Source organism: Stenella coeruleoalba (assembly GCF_951394435.1).
Source record: "Stenella coeruleoalba genome assembly, chromosome: 4".
Taxonomy (NCBI): Eukaryota; Metazoa; Chordata; class Mammalia; order Artiodactyla; family Delphinidae; genus Stenella; species Stenella coeruleoalba.
This window is the reverse complement of record NC_137149.1, coordinates 142651727-142672581: the sequence shown is the minus strand read 5'-3', so window position 1 is coordinate 142672581 and position 20855 is coordinate 142651727. Positions and strand designations below refer to the sequence as shown.

Genomic DNA, 20855 nt, shown 5'->3' with positions numbered 1-20855 from the left:
ATGGGAGGGAGGAATCAGGAATATTTTGTTATTATAAGGTACTTACACAACCCAAGAAGTGGTACAGTGTTATCCGAAAGTGAACTAGGATTAGTTGTATATTGCAATGTATATGGCAAATTTGAGGACAACCACTAAAAAAAGTTTTAAAAAGACTGTAATTGATATGCTAAGAAAGGAGAGAAAATGGAATCATATAAAACACTCAACTAAGACCACAAGTTGCAGAAAAAGAGTGGAAGACGAAAACAGTAACAAAGAACAAGGGTAATGAATAGAAAACAATAATAAACGTGGTATATACTAATCAAAATATATTAATAATTGCTTCAAACATCAATGGTCTAAACACAACAATTAAGACAGAAATAGTCAAAATGTATCAAACAATAAGATTCAACTACATGCTGCCTTAAAAAAAACCCACTTTAAATATATACATGCATATATATTTTAAAATAAATGGGGGGCTTCCCTGGTGGCGCAGTGGTTGAGAGCCCGCCTGCCAATGCAGGGGACACGGGTTCGTGCCCCGGTCCGGGAAGATCCCACATGCCGCGGAGCGGCTGGGCCCGTGAGCCATGGCTGCTGAGGCTGTGCGTCCGGAGCCTGTGCTCCACAATGGGAGAGGCTACAACAGTGAGAGGCCCGCGTACCGCAAAAAAAAAATAATAAATAAATAAAAATAAATGGATAAAGAAAGATATACCATGCTAACACTAATCAAGGAAAGTAGGAGTACCTATATTAATTTCAGACAGAGCTGACTTCAAAGCAAGGAAAATTACCAGGGATAAAACGTGACGCTCCATAATGATAACGGGGTCAATTCTCCAAGAAGTCATAACAATCTTTAATGCGTATGTACCTAACAACAGAGAATCAAAACACACGAAGCAAAGCTGATAGAACTGCAAGGAGAAACAGATAAAAACACAATTGTAGTTGAAGACTTTAATACCCCTGTCAGAATGGACATTTCCAGCAGTCAAAAATTAAGAAAGATCATAGTTGAATGCAAGAGCACCATCAATCAACTGGATATAATCGACGTCTAGAGACTGCTTCCTCCAGAAGTAGCAGATCACACATTCTTCTCAAGCTTACATGGAACACTTACCAAGACAGATCACATTCTGGGCCATAAAACACACTTTAATAATTTTAAAAGAATAGAAATCATACAATGCCTGCACTCAGACCACAATGAATTTAAACTAGAAGTCAATAACAGAAAGACAGCTACAAAATCTGAAAATATTTGGAAATTAAACAACGCAGTCTTATTTTATTTAGTTTAATTAAAATATAGTTGGCATGCAATATTTTGCTAGTTTCAGGTGTACTACATGGTGATTTGACATTTGCATACATTATGAAATGGTCACCACAATAAGTCTAGTAACCAGCTGTCCACATTCGAAGTTATTACAATATTATTGACCATATTCTTTACGCTGTATATTACATCCCCATGGTTTATTCATTTTATGACTGGAAGTTTGTACCTCTTAATCCCCTTCACCAATTTCTCACCATCCAGCACCCTTTCCTCTGGCAACCACCTGTTTCTTCTCTGTATCGATGAGTCTGTTTTTCTTCTGTTTGTATTAAACAATACGCTTTAAATAACATATAGGTAAAGAAGAAATCTCAAGAGAAATTAAAAAGATTCTGAACTAAATGAAAAGGAAAATACAACTTATCAAAACCTGTAGAATGCAGCAAAAGCAGAGCTTAGAGGAGAATTTATAGCATTGAATGTACTAATTTTAGCAAGGAAGAAAGATCTAAAATGGGTCATCTGAGTTTCAACCTTAGGAAATGAGAAAAAGAAGAGAAAATTAAATACAAAGCAGAGAAAAGGAAAAAGTAAAATTCAGGACTTCTCTGGCCATCCAGGGGTTAAGACTCTGTGCTTCCAATGCAGGGGGTCCAGGTTCGATCCCTGGTCAGGGAACTAAGATCCCACGTGCCACAGGGTGGCCAAAAAAAAAGAAAGAAAAAGTAAAATTAGAGCAGAAATAATGAAGTTGAAAACAGGAAATCAACAGAGAAAATCAATGAAGAACCAAGGCACATACTGGAAGAAAATACCTACAAAAGACATATCTAACAGAGGATTATTAAACAAAATATGCAAAGAACTCTTAAAACTCAATACTAAGAGGACAAACGACTCCATTAAAAAATGGGCCAAACACCTGAACAAATACCTCACCAAAGAAGATATGCAGATGGCAAATAAGCATATGAAAAGATGTTCCACATCATGTTATTATGGAACTGCAAATTAAAACAAGAATGAGGTACCACCACACACCTGTTAAAAAGGCCAAACTCTAGGGAATTCCCTGGTGGTCCAGTGGTTAGGACACTGCACATTCACTCCCAGGGCCTGGATTCAATCCCTGGTCAGGGAACTAAGATCCTGCACGCTGCGTGGCACAACCAAAAAAAAAAAAAATTCCAAACTCTAAAACACTGACAACATCAAATGCTGTCCAAGAACTTTCATTCATTGCTGGTGGGAATTCAAATTGGTACAGCTACTTTGGAAGACAGTTTCCCAGTTTCTTACAAAACTAAACATACACTTACCATGGGACGTGGCAATCACGTTCCTCAGGATTTACCCAAATGAGTCGAAAACATAGGTCCTCACCAAAACCTGAACACAGATGTTCATAGCAGCTCTAGTCATAACTGCCAGAACTTGGAAGCAACCAAGATGTCCTTCAGTAGGTGGATGGATAAATAAACTGTGGTACATCCAGACAATGGAATATTATTCCGTGTCAAAAAGAAATGAGCTATCAAGCCGTGAAGAGACATGGAGGAAACAAATGCACGTTACTAAGCGAAAGAAGCCACTCTGGGAAGGCCACATGCTGTATGCTTCCAACTACGTGACCTTCAGGGAAAGGCAGAAGTATGCAGACAGTAAAAAGTCAGTGGTTGCCGGGGGCAGCAGGACAGCAAGGAATGTGGAGCACAGAGGATTTTTAGGGCAGTGCAACTCTTCTGTGTGACAACACAGTGGTGGATATCTTTGTCGAAGTCCATGTGCACCACCAAGAGTACACCCTAATGTAAACTATGGACTTGGGGTGATGATGTGTCAATGTAGGTTCACTGACTGGAACAAATGCACCACTCTGATAGGGAATATCACTAATGGAGGAGAGTGTGTTCGGGGTAGTGAGCAGAGGACATACGGAAAATCTCTGTACCTTCCACCCAATTTTGCTATAAACCTAAAACTGCTCCTTTAAAGAATCTATTTTTAAAAAAAACCACGTAAGGGGATAAATTACTTTGAAAGTTGTGATCACACAGGTAAAACCATAAATGCATACCCAATATTCTAATAATATAATAATATTAATAATCTAATAATATTTAGAATAATAAATATTCTAAAAATGTATGGTCCTAAAAGATAGCAAGAATATGAAAGAATGAAGAATTTCATTAAGTCCAAAAAGCTTTAAATTTAGACCAAAATAAACAATTAGATTAAGGTCCCTCTGCCACAATTAAAAAAAAAAAAAAAAGCATCGTCCTGTCAATGTTTAAACTAGCGTAAATTGCAGACTTCAGTCAGCTGTCAGAAGAATTAGCTAATATGTAACCTAAATGCAGGGATATCACAATAACTCACCTTTAAGTTACCTAATCAACCACAATTCAAGGTCAGGGCAAGAACTCAACCTCTGCAGAAATCTCCAGTTCCAGGTCACGCTACCATACCAGCTAAGATATCTGCCAGCAGTGTTAGGGGTGACATAGTTTCCTTAGTGTTAAAGCATCTTTCATTCTAGGAAGAACTGGAATTAATCCTAGAAATGTTTAAGATAATCAAATACATGTTAATACTTTGATATTAAAGAATTTTTATCTATTTGCTATTTTATAAATTTACGTTATTTAATAGAATTTGGTCCATTAGTCCAATTTCAAATGTATAATTAAATAAGTGATTTAGGCTTTTGATTTAAAGTTGAAATCCTACTAAATTTGTAGTAAATAACAGGACATTTAAAAGAACTAGCATTGGGGACTTCCCTGGTGGTCCAGTGGATAAGACTCTGTGCTCCCAACGCAGGGGGCCTGGGTTCAATCCCTGGTTGGGGAACTAGATCCCACATGCATGCTGCAACTAAGAGTCCGCATGCTACAACTAAAGATCCCGCATGCTGCAACTGAGAGTCTGCATGCCGCAACTAAGAAGTCCGCATGCTGCAACTAAAGACCCCGCATGCCACAACTAAAGATCCCGCACAACGCAATGAAGATCCCATGTGCCACAAGACTCGGCACGGCCAAAATAAATAAATGTTCAAAAAATAAAAATAAATAAATAAAATTAAAAGAACTAGGGTTTACCAGAATTATTTCAATTATTTTCTTCATATGCATTATTTGAGCAATTGGGAAAGTCTTATTTTGTTAAATTAGAAAATAGGAGTACCTAAGTGTGCAGAAAAGAGTTCACACAGCAGGTCTGAGACTGCTATCCTTAGAAACGTCTGCTCTGGAGGTTGGCCCTTGGTTGGCACCTGGAAGTTGAGTCACGGAGTGTTCCTATGCAGTAGTTAACTGATAAGGATGGTTCACTTTGCCTAGACTGCTTGTGCAAACACTATGGTTTAGGCTGAATGCCTGCTCGCATTTGGGGAGTCTGGAATTTTGGCGCATGCTAGGCAGAGCGCGTCTACATACTCAGCACCCAATAAAAACCTTGGGCTCTAACTCTCGAGTGGCTTCCCCAGGCCAACATACTGCACACGTCAACAAGGACCTACTGGATAGCACAGGGAACTCTACTCAATACTCTGTAATAACCTATACGGGAAAAGAATTTGAAAAAGAATGGATATATGTATATGAGTAACTGAATCACTCTGCTGTACACCTGAAACTAACACAACATTGTAAATCAACTATACTCCAAAATAAAATAAACATTAAATTTAAAACAATATACTGCACACATGTTGTTGAGTTTCCACTGCTGGGGAAAGAGCATGTTCTGTGTGACCCCTTGTGAGAGGGAAAGAGCACAGGGAAGCTTACAGATGGAGTCCTCCAGACTCTGCCTTTGTCTTTCCCTTACAATCTGCCTGTGTATTCTTACTACGTTGCTATAATAAACCTTAGCTATGAGTAGACCTACACGCTGAGGTCTGTAAATCCTTCCAGTGAATCTGAAGGTCGGGGTGGTCTAGGGGTCCCCCAACACACTAGGGAAACTGAATTTCCTTCTTCCACGTACGAAGTGTTTGGAAGTGTTAAATTAAATGAGTTTATAAATTAGACCAAACATTACTGAAAGGGCTCTTAGAAGTGAATAATAAAATGTGTTAGACTTCTAAACAGCGCAATCGCATCAGTAAACTGAATTTACAGACTTGAGAAAAACTAGAGCCTTGAATTTATAACTTTGATCTCCAAATATTAATTTCTAAAATTCAAGTAGACTTCTGAATAGGCTTTTCAGCCCCCCAAAACATCCCTTGAGAGGATCAAAAAAGCTCAAATTTAGTATATCTCATCAGCCCATAGCAGCCTGCTTGTCTCTAGTCTCAGTGGAAGAAGGGTATTTTTTCGAACTGATCACAGGTCCTTATCACTAAGATTTCAGTTAAAAAGGAGCCTAGGGGCTTCCCTGGTGGCGCAGTGGTTGGGAGTCCGCCTGCCGATGCAGGGGACGCGGGTTCGTGCCCCGGTCCCGGAAGATCCCACATGCCTTGCAGTGGCTGGGCCCGTGAGCCATAGTCGCTGAGCCTGCGCGTCTGGAGCCTGTGCTCCGCGACGGGAGAGGCCACAGCAGTGAGAGGCCCGCATACCAAAAAAAAAAAAAAAAAAAAAAGGAGCCTAGGATCCATCCCCGTTTATACCACTTAATAGTTAACCATATCACACCATCTTACAGAATCTGCTTCTAACGGTGATGTTAAAATACAATTTTTTTTTTTTTTTTCCTTTTTCGGTACGCGGGCCTCTCACTGTTGTGGCCTCTTCCGTTGCGGGGCACAGGCTCCGGACGCGCAGGCTCAGCGGCCATGGCTCACGGGCCCAGCCGCTCCGCGGCATGTGGGATCTTCCCGGACCGGGGCACGAACCCGTGTCCCCTGCATCGGCAGGCGGACTCTCAACCACTGTGCCACCAGGGAAGCCCTAAAATACAATTTTTATAAAAGCACCAGTAGGTAGGGAGTCTAACTGAACTCATGCAATAACTGGGAAGTCCATAGTGTTGAAGACCCAGGAAGAGTTAATAAAAATTATCCTTTTAATATACTTCAGTACCTTTGACAGATTTCTCCACCGGACACTGAGGAGTGTAGCAGAAGTCTCTGCTAGAGCATCATGCCTGAAACCTACTTGTTACACATTAAAAAAAAATCTGCTTTGAGAACTGCACTGTAAGGAGAAAACAAACTTTCTCCTCACAGCTATAGCACAGTACCTGGCACTTGGTAAACCCAGTTAACATTAATAAATGAATGAAGGCGTTCATGATTTAGTTGAGGGGATAAGTTATAAACATCCCAAAGTTAAATGATAATAGGAGACAGTCGTTTTGAAGACATACAAGAGGCAGTAAGTGACAAGTTGCCAATAAGTGAGAATAAGTGTTAAGAGCTCAAAGTAGGAGACTGCTGTAGGCTACAGGGGTCAAAAAGCCTTTAAGGAGGAGGCTGGTCTTTAAGGACCTTGGCCTTGAAAAACATATTAGGTTTGAAGATGTAAGAATGGGGAAAGGTCTGAGAAGCAGACAGAAGCCTGTGTGTGCCAAAGGGATGGAAGTGAGAAAATAACAGATGTGATTTTAAGATGCCCGTAGATCCTCTCACACTGCAGCCCAGCTGTTTACAAAAGAAGAGTGAGGAAAGGCCTCTTAGCTCCAGGCTGTGACGGTTGTTTTTCCCAGGCTCAGGAGTTTGGTTTGGACCTGATTCTTTCCATAGGGAGAAGAATGAATGGGTTTTCAACAGTAAGGATAGATGAAAGAGTTTAGTGGCTCTAGAATAAAGATTATACTAGGGACAAGGTGTAGGATGGTTTAAGTTAGACTAAAGAAGTGAGCACTGTTGGCAGAGAATACAGTAGTTAGAAAACAGTCCAGATATAAAGGAATAAAAGGTAAACTAAGTTCACAGGTTTTAGAAAGACATACATTTCTGAAGCACTGTAAAGGAAGAAGTGATGGGACAGGTTACCACATTGAAAGGGGAGATAAAAGTATGTTGGTGAAAGTGAAGGAAGAGAGTAAATTTTCAGAATGAAGTATGCATCTGTGGGTTGTTTATATATTTTCATATATATATATATATATATATATATATATATATTTTACACCAAGTGAGTTGGAATCAGTGTGTATATCAGAAGGCAGTGTGAAAAAAGTTTAGACCCCTACTTTTCCAAGACAGAAAAGAATTTTTGCAACTGAAAATGTAACTGAAACACACGCCCAAGGGGTTTAATGCTTACGTATTTTTAAGACTAGAATCCTGGCTTTACCAAATAAACGGAGAGAAAGTCAAGCAACCCATATCTTGAGGGGTAATGTGCGCAGTGGTGAGCTGGCATGCTGCGGTCTGCCGGGTCTTTGGAAGACTTTGCAATCATTTTATAGAGAAGAGCCCGAGACGCCAACAGCTTCGGTGATTGTGCTTCAGGAAAGACGACAGGCTGTCAAGTTCTCTGCCAGTGGAAGTTGAAGGAAACAGAACTAAAGGAATTGTTTGGCCATTTCCTAATGCGCCCCAGCTGGTAGACGTGCTTCGGGAAAGGGTGAACAGCTCCTGGCCGAGGGGGAAGCAGCTTTAGGAAGGCAAAGCCAAAGCAAAGAATTGGCACCACTCTTAGGAAGCTGAGTAGCACTGTTCGGGCCAGCCTGGCCTTCCTGGTCTGTGGAATCACAAACATATTTTGTATTTCACTGACAAATACTGCAGCAGCTGAAGACCTCAAGTCTAGTTCCATGCAGAACCAACTATTCTTAAAATTATGAAATCAAATACTCCTATCAGTATCCGAATCCTCCAAAACCATGCAATTAATCATTCTATGACGGAGAGAATCACCAATCTCTTTTCATCAAAAGCAACCGAAGTCCTCCATTCCTTCAAAACACTGTCAACGACCCCCTTTATTGTAGGCAACAAAACAAATAAAAGAAAATGGAGTTTTCTTACTGTGCCAAATGAGGCCAGCTGATCCAGAACCTGAAATCCGCTGAAGAGGTACAAAACTATTACATACACAGAGACACATGTGGCCACTGGGGGTGAGCAACTTTACGCCCACGCTGTTGATTACTGAACGTCTATAGTAAAGTCATCCTTTGCACCCAAATGGTACACTAAGCAAATATAACCAATATCCCATACCTGTTATTCTTGCAGTCGGGGACTGACTTGCCTGAGTTCTTTCTAGGTAGAGTATGTTGGCTCCTTCCGAAGCCAACAAAATTCTTTCCTACTTGAAGAGAAGAAAACTAGAGAAAAATAGAAGCTCTGCAAAGTGATTAAAAGGAGGTATGTAATTATATTTAGAGGGTTATCTTCTCTTTTCAGGAACAGAGACACCTTTGGTCTGGCTGCTGCTTTAAGACTTTCTGGTGCAAAAACAGAAAGTCAGTATCTCTGGGTCATCTATAAAGATTAGCCTTGTGCCACTGGGATCAAAATTTTACTTTGATACCATCAATAACATTCAGCTGCGCTTTTTCTTTATGAGGTTTAAAGAAAACCTAGTTCCTCGGGTGTAGCTGTCATGTCATCTTGGAGCCTCAATATTGGAACACTCTAATTAAACCACGTGGAAGAAATCATCCCACAATTTGTTAACTATGACTTTCTTTGTAAACAAGCCATGGTTGCCAGCTGGCTGCAGCTTTGGGTCATTGAATCCAGTGGCTAGAATCCAGTTGTCATTAAGAGTTTACAAAACCAAAAAGAACAAGCAAGTATTCACTCTCTCTGCTTTCCCTCAGTTCTTTCATCTTTGTACCTCCTCCTCAGATCCATCCGCCTTTCTGTCCTCACCTCTGCAGTCCCTGAATAAGCTGCAGTACAGTCTTCTGTATCATCCTCAGTGTTTTCAATGGTTATGAACGGAGTCTAATTTTACTGATACTTTGCTGAACGCCAAACAGTTTTATTAAATATATAGTTGAACAGGGGACTTCCCTGGCTGTCCAGTGGTTAAGACTTCACCTTCCAATGCAGGGGGTGTGGGTCCGTCCCCTGGTCGGGGAGCTAAAATCCCACATGACTCACGGCCAAAAAACCCCCAAAAAGATAAAACAGAAACAATATTGTAACGAATTCAACAAAGACTTTTAAAAAATGGTCCGTATCCAAAAAAAAATCTTAAAGAAAAAAAGATATATTTGAATGGAAACCTACTCTGCTAGGGTAAGGAATCTGGGTGGGAGTGAAAGAGAAAAGAGAAACTAAGGAGAGTTTTATGTTACTAAACTATTCAAACAAATAATTCTACAAATATAATCTCTCTAAATTGTTGAGGGGCATTAATGGATATTGTCCCATGAGTACCATGCTGGGGGCAGCCCACAGAATACTGCAGTTGTTAAAGACCCTTTGAGCGGGACTTCCCTGGTGGTGCAGTGGTTGAGAATCTACCTGCCAACGCATGGGACACGGGTTCGAGCCCTGGTCCGGGAAGATCCCACATGCTGCAGAGCAACTAAGCCCGTGCACCACAACTACTGAGCCTGTGCTCTAGAGCCCGGGAGTCACAACTACTGAGCCCTCAAGCCACAACTACTGAAGCCTGTGCGCCTAGAGCCCGTGCTCCGCAACGAGAAGCCACCGCGATGAGAAGCCCGCGCACCGCAACGAAGAGTAGCCCCTGCTTGCCGCAACTAGAGGAAGCCTGCGCACAGCAGCAAAGATCCAATGAAGGCATAAATAAATAAATTTATTTAAAAAAAAAAAGACCCTTTGAGCTAAACATGATAGTACTGCACCTATATTCATGCTGTGATTTTGGCTACTATGCTCTCTTTTCAAACATGGCTGAAATTTAAATAGCCTGGGGAACTTTTAAAAACTCCAGAGTTCAGGCCAACCCCACACAATTAAATCGGAATCTCTCCCAGAGGATTCTAACCTGCAGACAGGTTGAAATCCAAGGCTGCTCCACCCCTAATGTGCATTTGCAACCACCCGAGGATCTGGCTGAAAAGGCAGATTCTGACTCTGTAGATCTGAGATGGGGCGCAAGAGTCTGCATTTCTAGCTGGCGCTCAGCTGATGTCCATGCTGCGCCTTCCTGGGCCTTGAGCAGTAAGGAAGAGATTAGTTAGATAGACAGTCTAGATCAAACCTTGGTCCCTACCACCATCGTCTGGGAAATCTGGTAAAAATACAAAGACCCAGACCCATTCCTGTTTCAGTGAACCTGGGCCCTTGTGTTCCTTAGTAGCTTCCAGGTGACTCTTACACATCAAGACACAAGAACCACGGGACTAGACCCTCTAATCACTCTGCCCTGTCCATTGTAGCTTTCTTGCTGCCTCTCCTTTCCTTTTCTGTATCTTCTGAATTCCTAGACTATACATATCAGAAGAAACTAAAAAATCAAAAGAATAGAGTCTTAATGTAGTTTAACATTGGTTGTATGAAATACATTACTCAATTAAAAAAAAAAAAAAAAAAGAACAGTTCCTGGGGCAGATACGTCCTGCCTAACAACCCACTTCAAGAATCTCTGGACTAACATGATATTGGACATTTTATTTGCAAAATCTCACTTTGACTCATGTCATCCAATAATCTTTATCTCCCTCAATTTTCATAATTGTGCACCTCCTCGACCTGAATCTCATACTTACGTACGATGTTTTTGCATATTTTAATGATCGCTCTGCTTCACGTTATAACAGGGTCACCAAATAGCTGCTTTTAATTAGGAGTATCAAAAGAGACTATCTGGTCTATGGATCATATGTTGTCATATTATGCTATTTTCTACCATATTTTAGGGCATATACTTATATTAAGAAAATGTGTACCTTTTTTTTCCCGACAGACATGACATCTCCTGGCATGATACATTTATAAAATGTTGTGTTGCTTAATATTAATAATAATAGCTAACATTTATTGTATACTTACTAACTACCAGACACTTTTCTAAACACTTAACATGGTTTAATTGGTTTTGTCCTCTCAGCAACCTAGGAGATAGGGGTCTCCTTTGTGACAGATGAGGAAGCAGGAAGGTGGCCAAGGTGACAGATTAGGATGCAGTAGAACTGGGATCCAAAAAGCCCGGCATTAAGTGAATAATTTCCGTGTCACGCTGGTTTCGGTGGTGTTGTTTAGACATACATGCCTCTTCATTAAATACTTATATGTTTTCTTTTTCCTTTTAAATAGACTTTAATTTTTGGAGCAGTTTTAGGTTCACAGCAAGACAGAAGAGAGTACAGAGTTCCCATATACCCCTTGCCCTCTATAAGCACAGCCTCTCCCAAATCAACATAATACTCCAGAGTGGAACATTTCTTACAAGTGATGAACAGACACGGACGTCTCATTATCACCCCAAGTCCATAGTTTACATCAGGGTGTACTCTTGGTGGTGCACATGGACTTCGACAAAGATATCCACCACTGTGTTGTCACACAGAAGAGTTGCACTGCCCTAAAAATCCTCTGTGCTCCACATTCCTTGCTGTCCTGCTGCCCCCGGCAACCACTGACTTTTTACTGTCTGCATACTTCTGCCTTTCCCTGAAGGTCACGTAGTTGGAAGCACACAGCATGTGGCCTTCCCAGAGTGGCTTCTTTCACTTAGTAACGTGCATTTGTTTCCTCCATGTCTCTTCACGGCTTGATAGCTCATTTCTTTTTGACACTGAATAATATTCCATTGTCTGGATGTACCACAGTTTATTTATCCATCCACCTACTGAAGGACATCTTGGTTGCTTCCAAGTTCTGGCAGTTATGACTAGAGCTGCTATGAACATCTGTGTTCAGGTTTTGGTGAGGACCTATGTTTTCGACTCATTTGGGTAAATCCTGAGGAATGTGATTGCTAGATCCCGTGGTAAGTGTATGTTTAGTTTTGTAAGAAACTGGGAAACTGTCTTCCAAAGTAGCTGTACCAATTTGAATTCCCACCAGCAATGAATGAAAGTTCTTGGACAGCATTTGATGTTGTCAGTGTTTGTTTTTTTTAAAGAATTTTTTAAAATAAATGTATTTATTTATATGAAAATTTTTTGGCTGCGTTGGGTCTTCACTGCTGCACGCGGGCTTTCTCTAGTCGCGGCGAGTGGGGTCTACTCTTCGTTGCGGTGTGCGGGCTTCTCACTGCAGTGGCTTCTCGTGTTGCGGAGCACGGGCTCTAGGCGCGCAGGCTTCAGTAGTTATGGCTCACGGACTCTATAGCGCAGGCTCAGTAGTTGTGGCGCACGGGCTTAGTTGCTCCACGGCATGTGGGATCTTCGCAGACTAGGGCTCGAACCGTGTCCCCTGCATTGGCAGGCAGATTCCTAACCACTGCACCACCAGGGAAATCCCTGTCAGTGTTTTAGAGTTTTGCCTTTTTGATAGGTGTGTAGTGGTATCTTATTCCTGTTTTAATTTGCAATTCCATAATGACATGTTGTGGAGCATCTTTTCATATGCTTATTTGCCATCTATATATCTTCTTTGGTGAGGTACTTGAACACTGTGTTGAACACCGTGTGAACACTGTGTTCAAGTGTTTGGCATTTTCTAATGGGGTTGTTTGTTTTCTTAGTGTTGAGTTTTGAGAGTTCTTTGTATGTTTTGGAAAACAGTCCTTTATCAGATATGTGTTTGGTAGATATTTTCTCCCAGTCTGTGGCTTGTCTCCTTATTCCCTTGACATTGTCTTTCACAGACCAGAAGCTTTTAATTTTTTTTTTTTTTTTTTGGCGTTACGCAGGCCTCTCACTGTTGTGGCCTCTCCCGTTGCGGAGCACAGGCTCTGGACACGCAGGCTCAGCGGCCATGGTTCATGGGCCCAGCCGCTCCACGGCACGTGGGATCTTCCCGGACCGGGGCACGAACCCGTGTCCCCTGCATCGGCAGGCGGACTCCCAACCACTGCGCCACCAGGGAAGCCCCAGAAGCTTTTAATTTTAACGAAGCCTAGCCTATCGATAATTTCTTTCATGGGTCCTGTCTTTGGTGGTGTATCTAAAAAGTCATCATCGTGTCCAAGATCACCTAGATTTTCTGCTATGTTATTTTCTTGGAGTTTTATAGCTTTGCATTTTCCATTTAGGTCTATGATGCACTTTAATTTTTGTGAAGGGGGTAAGGTTTGTGCTTCGATTCTTTTTTTTGTCCTCCCTGTGGCTGTCCATTTGTTCTAGCACCATTTGTTGAAGACTATTTTTATGCCATTTGCATTGCCTTTGCTCCTTTGTCAATAATCAGTGGACTATATTCACGTGTGTCTTTTTCTGGGCTTTATTCTGCTCCATCATCTATTTGCCTATTCTTGCACCAATATCAGACTGTCTTACTTACTGTAGCTTTATAGTAAGTCTTGAAGTCAGGTAGTCTCAGCCCTCCAACTTTGTTCTTCTCCTTCAGTATTACGTTGGCTATGGCTATACCAGGTTTTTCTGCCTCTCCATATAAATTTTAGGATCAGTTTGTCAATATCTATAAAATAACTTGCTGACTTTTTTATTGGGATTGCATTAATCTATAGATCAAGTTGGGAAGAACTGACATCTTGACAATATTGAATCTTCCTACCCATGAATATGGAATATCTCTGTATTTAGTTATTCGTAGATTTCTTTCATCAGAGTTTTGTAGCTTTCATCACACAGATCTTGTTCATATTTTGTTAGATTTATACCTAAGTATTTCACTTTTGAGGATCTAATGTAAACGGTATTGTATTTTTAATTTCAAATTACACTTGTTCATTGCTAGTATATAGAAAAGTGGTTGACTTTTTGCTTATTAACCTTGCATCCTGCAACCTTGCTATATCATTTATTAGTTCCAGGAGTTTTTGTTGTTGTTATTGCTTTTTTTTAATTTTTATTTTATATTGGAGTATAGTTGATTAACAATGTTGTGTTAGCGTCAGGTGTACAGCAAAGTGATTCAGTTATACATACACATGTATCTATTCATTTTCAAATTCTTTTCCCATTTTGTTGCTGTTACTGTTTTTGTTGTTCATGATTTGTTTGGATTTTTTACATAGACAAGCATGTCATCTGCAGCCCAAAACAGTTTTATTTCTTCCTTCCCAATTGCCATAATGTCTTGTCTTATTGCATTGCTAGGACTCCCAGTGCGATAACTGAAAAAGAGTGTTGAGAGATAGCATCATTGCCTTGTTCCTGCCTTGTTCCTTGTTCCTGAGAAGCGTCTAGCTTCTCACCATTAAGTGTGATGTTGACTGTAGGCTTTTTGTAGATGTTCTTTATCAAGCTGAGGGAGTTCTCCTCTCTTCCTGGATTGATGAGAGTTTTTACCATGAATGAGTATTCCATTTTATCAAATGCTTTTTATCATCTTTTGATATGATCATGTGATTTTTCTTGTTTAGCCTGTTGATGTGACTGATTACAATAATTTAGTTCAAATATTCAGCCAGCCTTGCCTACCTGAAATATATGCCATGCTGTGAAAAATTTGGGGTGTGTAATCCCACATAGTATATAATTCTTTTCATACACTATTGGATTCAATCTGCTAATATTTTATGGAGGATTTTTGCATCTATGTCACAAGAGATATTGGTCTGTCCTTTGTTTTCTTTTCTTGTAATGTCATTATCTGGTTTTGCTGTAAGGATAATGCTCATAGAGTGAGTTAGGAAGTATCCCCTTGGCTTCTATCTTCTGAAAGAGATGGTAGAGTATTGGTAGAATTTTCCCTTAAATGTTTGGTGGAATTTCCCAGTGAACCCATCTCGATCTGGTGCTTTCTGTTTTGGAAGGTTATTAATTATTGATTCAAGTACTTTAAGATATAGGTCTATTCAAGTTGTCTATTAGGTCTTTTTTTTTAAAAAAAAAGATAATTTTATTGCTTTGAGTGGCATCAATAGATAGTCTTGCTATCTACTGGTTATCAGGAGGAATTCGTTTTATTTTTTTAATAAATTTATTTATTTATTTATGGCTGCGTTGGGTCTTCGTTGCTGCGCGCGGCTTTCTCTAGTTGCGGTGAGAGGGGGCTACTCTTCATTGCGGTGCGCGGGCTTCTCATTGTGGTGGCTTCTCTTGTTGCGGAGCACAGGCTCTAGGCACGTGGGTTTCAGTAGTTGTGGCACACGGGCTCAGTAGTTGTGGCTCACAGGCTCTAGAGCGCAGGCTCAGTAGTTGTGGCACATGGGCTTAGTGACTCCACAGCATGTGGGATCTTCACAGACCAGGGCTCAAGCCCGTGTCCCCTGTATTGGCAGGTGGATTCTTAACCACTGTGCCACCAGGGAAGTCCCTAGCAGGTCTTGAATATAGCTATAGGCACACTAACGAAAGTTAAGCTGATTCAACTAGTTATAAAACCATGACAGCTGGCTTAGAATACATCAGAATCACTTTGGTGCTTTTCATAAATAAAGACTCTTACAAAATACATACACACACAAACAAGATTTTGATTCAGTAGATAAGAAGCCAGGAATCTAGACTTTAAAAGAACATTACCAGGTGATTCTGACTCTGACGCAGGTAGACTGTGGACCACACTCTGAGAAACAATGTTTGAGATTACACAAGATTAGATTTGATCAATTTGTTTTCCCCCCCACTTTTAATGTGCTAAAATGGACCAAAATTTATTCCTAAGAAAATACCTGGCTTTGCCTTGTAAGGGCTGCTCATCTTAACATCCATAAAAGGACTTCAACACTAAATGGTGACTATTTGTGGCCTACATGGGAGAACTTAAATTTCCTCTCCACTGGAATGAATGAAGAGAAAGAAATCTCTGTACTGGTCAAGAAAAGGTAGAGATGGGAAGCAGAAATAATGCAGTAGGTCATGCTTTAATCTGTAGCTGAGGGACTTCCCTGGTGGTCCAGTGATAAAGAATCTACCTTCCAATGCAGGGGACGCAGGTTCGATCCCTGGTCGGGGAACTAAGATCCCACATGCTGTGGGGCAACTAAGCCCACGCATGCCACAACTACTGAGCTCACGCGCCTCAACTAGAGAGAGGAAAACCTGCACACCACAACTGGAGAGAAGCCCGCGCGCCACAGCTAGACAGAAACCTGTGCGCTACAAAGAAGAGCCCATGTGCCGCAACAAAAGATCCCACATGCCGCAACTAAGACCCAACGCAGCCAAAAACAATAAAGAAAATAAACAAAATAAATACATATTTTAAAAAAAGAGAAATGAAACACTTAAAAAAAAATCTGTAGAGGAAGGCCAACTATTACGTTGCCGTAAGAGTCATATGTATTTAAGCTTCGTTAGTGTGCCCTTTGGCTAGACCCAAAGACCCAGGTGTAATTCCCCAAGGCATCTGCCAGTGTGAAGTGAAAAGACATCAGGTGTTCCCACAGGCCCCTCCTCAAGTTCGATAATTTGCTAGAACAGCACACAGAACTTGGAAAAACAGTTTACTTATTGGTACTGGTTTAGTATGAAAGATACAACTCGTTAACGGCCAAATAGAAGAGATGCCTAGGGCCAGGATGGGAGAGGCAGCGCGCAGCTCCATGCCCTCTCTGGATACACCCCCTTCTCAGCACCTTGATGTGTTCACCAGCTCTAAAGCTCTCTGAACCCCTTCAGTTAGGGGTTTTTATGGAGGTTCCATGATGTAGTCATGATTGATTAAATCACTGGTCAATGGTGACTGATGAACCCAACTTTCAGCCTCCTCTCCTCCCTGGAGGTTGGGGGATGAGGTTGAAATTCTTTAATCACATAGTTGGTTTCTCAAGCAACCAGCCCCCATCCTCAAATTCTCTAGGTGCCCACCAGTGGAGGCTGATGGTACGTTTTCAAGAGGGACGTGTGACATCCAGTAAGAAATATATATTTGGTCTTTGTCCTCGGTTCCTGACACAGCTTCTAAAACTCTTGTAATTTACTGAGTGATAGGAGTCATGGGAGCATCTTTTGTTATTCACAACAATCCCCTTTCAACCATACTTGAATTTATGTTCATAAGATGACTTTTAATTTTGTATCTATATGAGATGATGGATGTTGACTAAACTTACTGTGATAATCACTTCATAATACATGTAAATCAAATGCTGTAAACCTCAAACTTATACAGTGCTGGATGTCAATTATATCTCAATAAAACTGGAAGGAAAAAGAAAGAGCCATTTTCAACATCTGTTATTTACTGTCCTCAGCATGTAAGTCATGTTTAAAAGAAGAAATAAAACAAGTATAGAAATAATTATCATGTAATATAGAAGATAAAAGATATTCAGAAAAGAACCATGAGAATTTTTGTTTGTTTTTAACAGCTGCTCTCCTTTTGGTTTTCTTTTTATTTGTTTTTAATTTATTTTTGGTTGTGCTGGGTCTTCATTGCTGTATGTGGGCTTTCTCTAGTTGCATCAAGCTGGGGGCTACTCTTTGTTGTGGTGCATGGGCTTCTCATTGCGGTGGCTTCTCTTGTTGCGGAGCACGGGCTCTAGGTGCGCGGGCTTCAGTAGTTGTGGCATGCAGGCTCTAGAGTGCAGGCTCAGTAGTTGTGGCACACGGGCTTAGCTGCTCCGCAGCATATGGGATCTTCCTAAACCAGGGATCAAACCTGTGTCCCCTGCATTGGCAGGTGGATTCTTAACCACTGTGCCACCAGGGAAGTCCCAAGAAGTATGGGAAGTTAGAGAACACTTTAGACTACTTTCAAATGACCAAGATAATTTGGGATAGAGCAATTCTCTTACTTGAAGATACAGTCAAACTAAGATCGCACTGAGGGGAAAAATGGGATAGGAAATAAATATAATTAGGGAGGTGGGATGCAGAGGAAAGTCTTTCTTGATCTTCTCTTCAAGGTAAGAGCAAGTTTGGTCACTTTTTCTAATCTGCCTGTGTGTCATAAGTATTGTAGTGATCTTTGGGAATGAGAACCTTTAGTGTAGAGCTAGTTCATAATTAAATTGGCCATGTTCATACTGTGCAGGGCTTATGTCCCAGTTTGCACAGGAAAGTCCCAGTTTACACATGTAGCCCCAAGTGATTATTAATCGTGCCCCCCTCACTCAAAGTAAATGCGGTTGCCCTAGCTTTAGATAAGAATAAAAATAATCCTTCACTGGACTCTGGTGCCCTCTTGTGATTAAAGCATAAAAAGTCATTACAGGGGCTCCCCTGGTGGCGCAGTCATTGAGAATCTGCCTGCCAATGCACGGGACCCAGGTTCAACCCCTGGCCCTGGAAGATCCCACATGCCGCGGAGCAACTAAGCCCGTGCGCCACAACTACTGAGCCTGTGTACCTAGAGCCCGTGCTCCGCAACAAGAGAAGCCACCGCAGTGAGAAGCCCGTGCACTGCAATGAAGAGTAGCCCCCTCTCACCGCAGCTAGAGAAAGCCCATGCGCAGCAACGAAGACCCAACAGAGCCGGAAATTAATTCATTGATTAATTAATTAATTATTTTTAAAAAGTCATTACAGAAACCAAAAAGCTTTCTTCTGAAAGAAGAAACCACTGCAAAATGCGGACATCCCAAAGTGGGTCATCTACTAACTTCCCTCCACATCTCAGCTTTGAATTTCATGTCACCAGACTTCATCACTGACTGCTCTCCACGGCTGCTGCTTTCTCTGGACTCCAGGACCTCTTCCCCCATTAATCAGTAACTGGCGCCCTGTCAGTCTCTCTAACACTTTCTGTCGTACCTCTTGGTGAATGCAACATACTCATAAGTGATTTTTCTAGCATGCTGGCCTCTGCCTACCTTGAACTTCTCTCCTCCAGTGTTCTTGTTCTCCACCCTGCTTCAGCTATACACCTCCAGGGCGTGCCGTGGACACAGTCATTCGCAACCTCATTTTATGCGTCGTGCTCTCTGCACCTCTCCACCTAGCTCCTTCTAGTAACCCAACTCTAACACACCCCCCACAAGGACCTATAATCATTAACTTCACAAATATTTCACTCTGCCTCATCCCTACTGGTATCTTTAATCTCCATACCAGCTGAAATTCCATGATCATTCATTATGATAATACCCTTGCAAACACCCTCAACTCCCTTGTTCCTCTTTTGTGTTGCCACTTGCTTGGCAAAACCAGAATCTCTAGTTAAATTCAAACCTCCCCCACTCTGTGCCTGCACCCCTGCCCCTGAATATGGATGGAGAAAAACACATAAAAATTATGATTGTCTGATTTTAAATTCATGATAATGAATCTTAATGCTGGGACTCTGAATGGACTCTAGCAACTCACACTCAGAGCCCATAGCTTCAGAGAACCTAGTAGCAGAAGGGGAAGTGGCACACATGACTCTGGCCTCCCAACTGCACGAGCGCCCATGGCCACAGGTAACTGGGCAGCAGCGGCAATGGGGCCTGGGACACCGTTCCTCCACTGGTTGAGGTACTCATGACCCCAGCCCTTGCACCCATCATCAGCAGTGGTAGAGCCTGCAAACCTTACAACACCAGACATGGTAGGGATACCTGTTTGACCCCAGCTCCCCTCCCAATGTCTCCCTCCCCCCACTGGGCAGCCTGTGTCTCAAGGGATCCTGGATGCAAGGAAAGAGCCCACCATCCCAGTGACAAGAGCAGTTCTGGCAGAAACAAGGCAATAACCACCCCAGAGGAACAAGAAGTGACAACAAAGGCATGGAGCCACACCTCTTACAGAGACAGCTGAGAATGGCAAGTGCTGAATCTCAAATATGACCAGAGGCAGCTCAGGTGAAAGAAACCATAAACTTGTATGATACCACCATCTACTGGAAAACAAAAGAAAGGACTCTAACAGCTAACCTGTCATTTAACTTCAAATGCACCAGAAGAGGAATACTTCACCAAGCAACATGAAGAACCACAGTAACACTGTACCATGAAAAGAAAATGACAATTTTCCAGAAACCAAACTTAGAGTCATGAATATTGTGATCTAACTGATAGAGAATTTGAACTAGCTGTCTTGAAGAGACTCAACAAGGTACAAGAAAACTCAGAAAGGCAGTTTAATGAGCTCAGGAATAAAATTAATGAACAGAACGAATACTTTACCAAAGAAACTGAACCTCTAAAAGAGAACCAAAAAATTCTGGGGCTGAAGAACACAATAAACGAGATGAAGAACGTATTAGAAAGTACTGGAAATTAAGCAGGTCATATGGAAGAGGGAATTAGTGAGCGTAAAGACAGAAATCTGGAAATCATACAAGCAGAAGAAGAGAGAGAAACAAGATAAAAATATTAGGAAATTCTTTGAGAGATATCCAACTCTTTTGGGAAAGGCAACATTAGGATAATGGGCACCCCAGAAGGAGAAAAGAGAGAGAAGGGAGCAGAGAAATTATTTAAAGACATAATAGGTGAGGACTTCCCAAACATGGTAAAGGAACTGGACATACAAATCTATGAAGCTAAGAAAATACCTGAGTACCTCAATGCAAAAGACCTTCTTCAAGACACATTATATTAAAACTGTCAAAAGTCAATGATTAAAAAAAAAAGGAATTTTAAGGACAACCAGAGGAAAAAGGATGGTAACCTACAAAGGAACCCCTATTATGCTATCAGCAGATCTCTCAGCAGAAAACCTACAGGCCAGGAAGGAGTGCAACATTCTCAGATACTGAAAGATAAAAGCTGTCAGTCAAGAACGCTCCACCCAGCACTTACCTTTC

At 41.3% G+C, this 20855-nt stretch overlaps 1 protein-coding gene across 6 annotated transcripts in view; it reads right to left on the bottom strand.

Moving 5' to 3' along the window:
* The window catches only part of ABCG2 (ATP binding cassette subfamily G member 2 (JR blood group)), a 133152-nt gene that overhangs the window by 97432 nt on the left and 14865 nt on the right, over positions 1 to 20855 (bottom strand). The window contains exon 1 of one of the 6 annotated variants that reach the window (XM_079920888.1): positions 9063 to 9084. The exons of the other annotated variants lie outside the window; for them this stretch is intronic. The gene's annotated coding sequence lies outside the window, so the exon portion shown is untranslated. Of the gene's footprint in view, positions 1 to 9062; positions 9085 to 20855 lie in introns of those variants that run through there. 6 annotated transcript variants of the gene reach the window in all.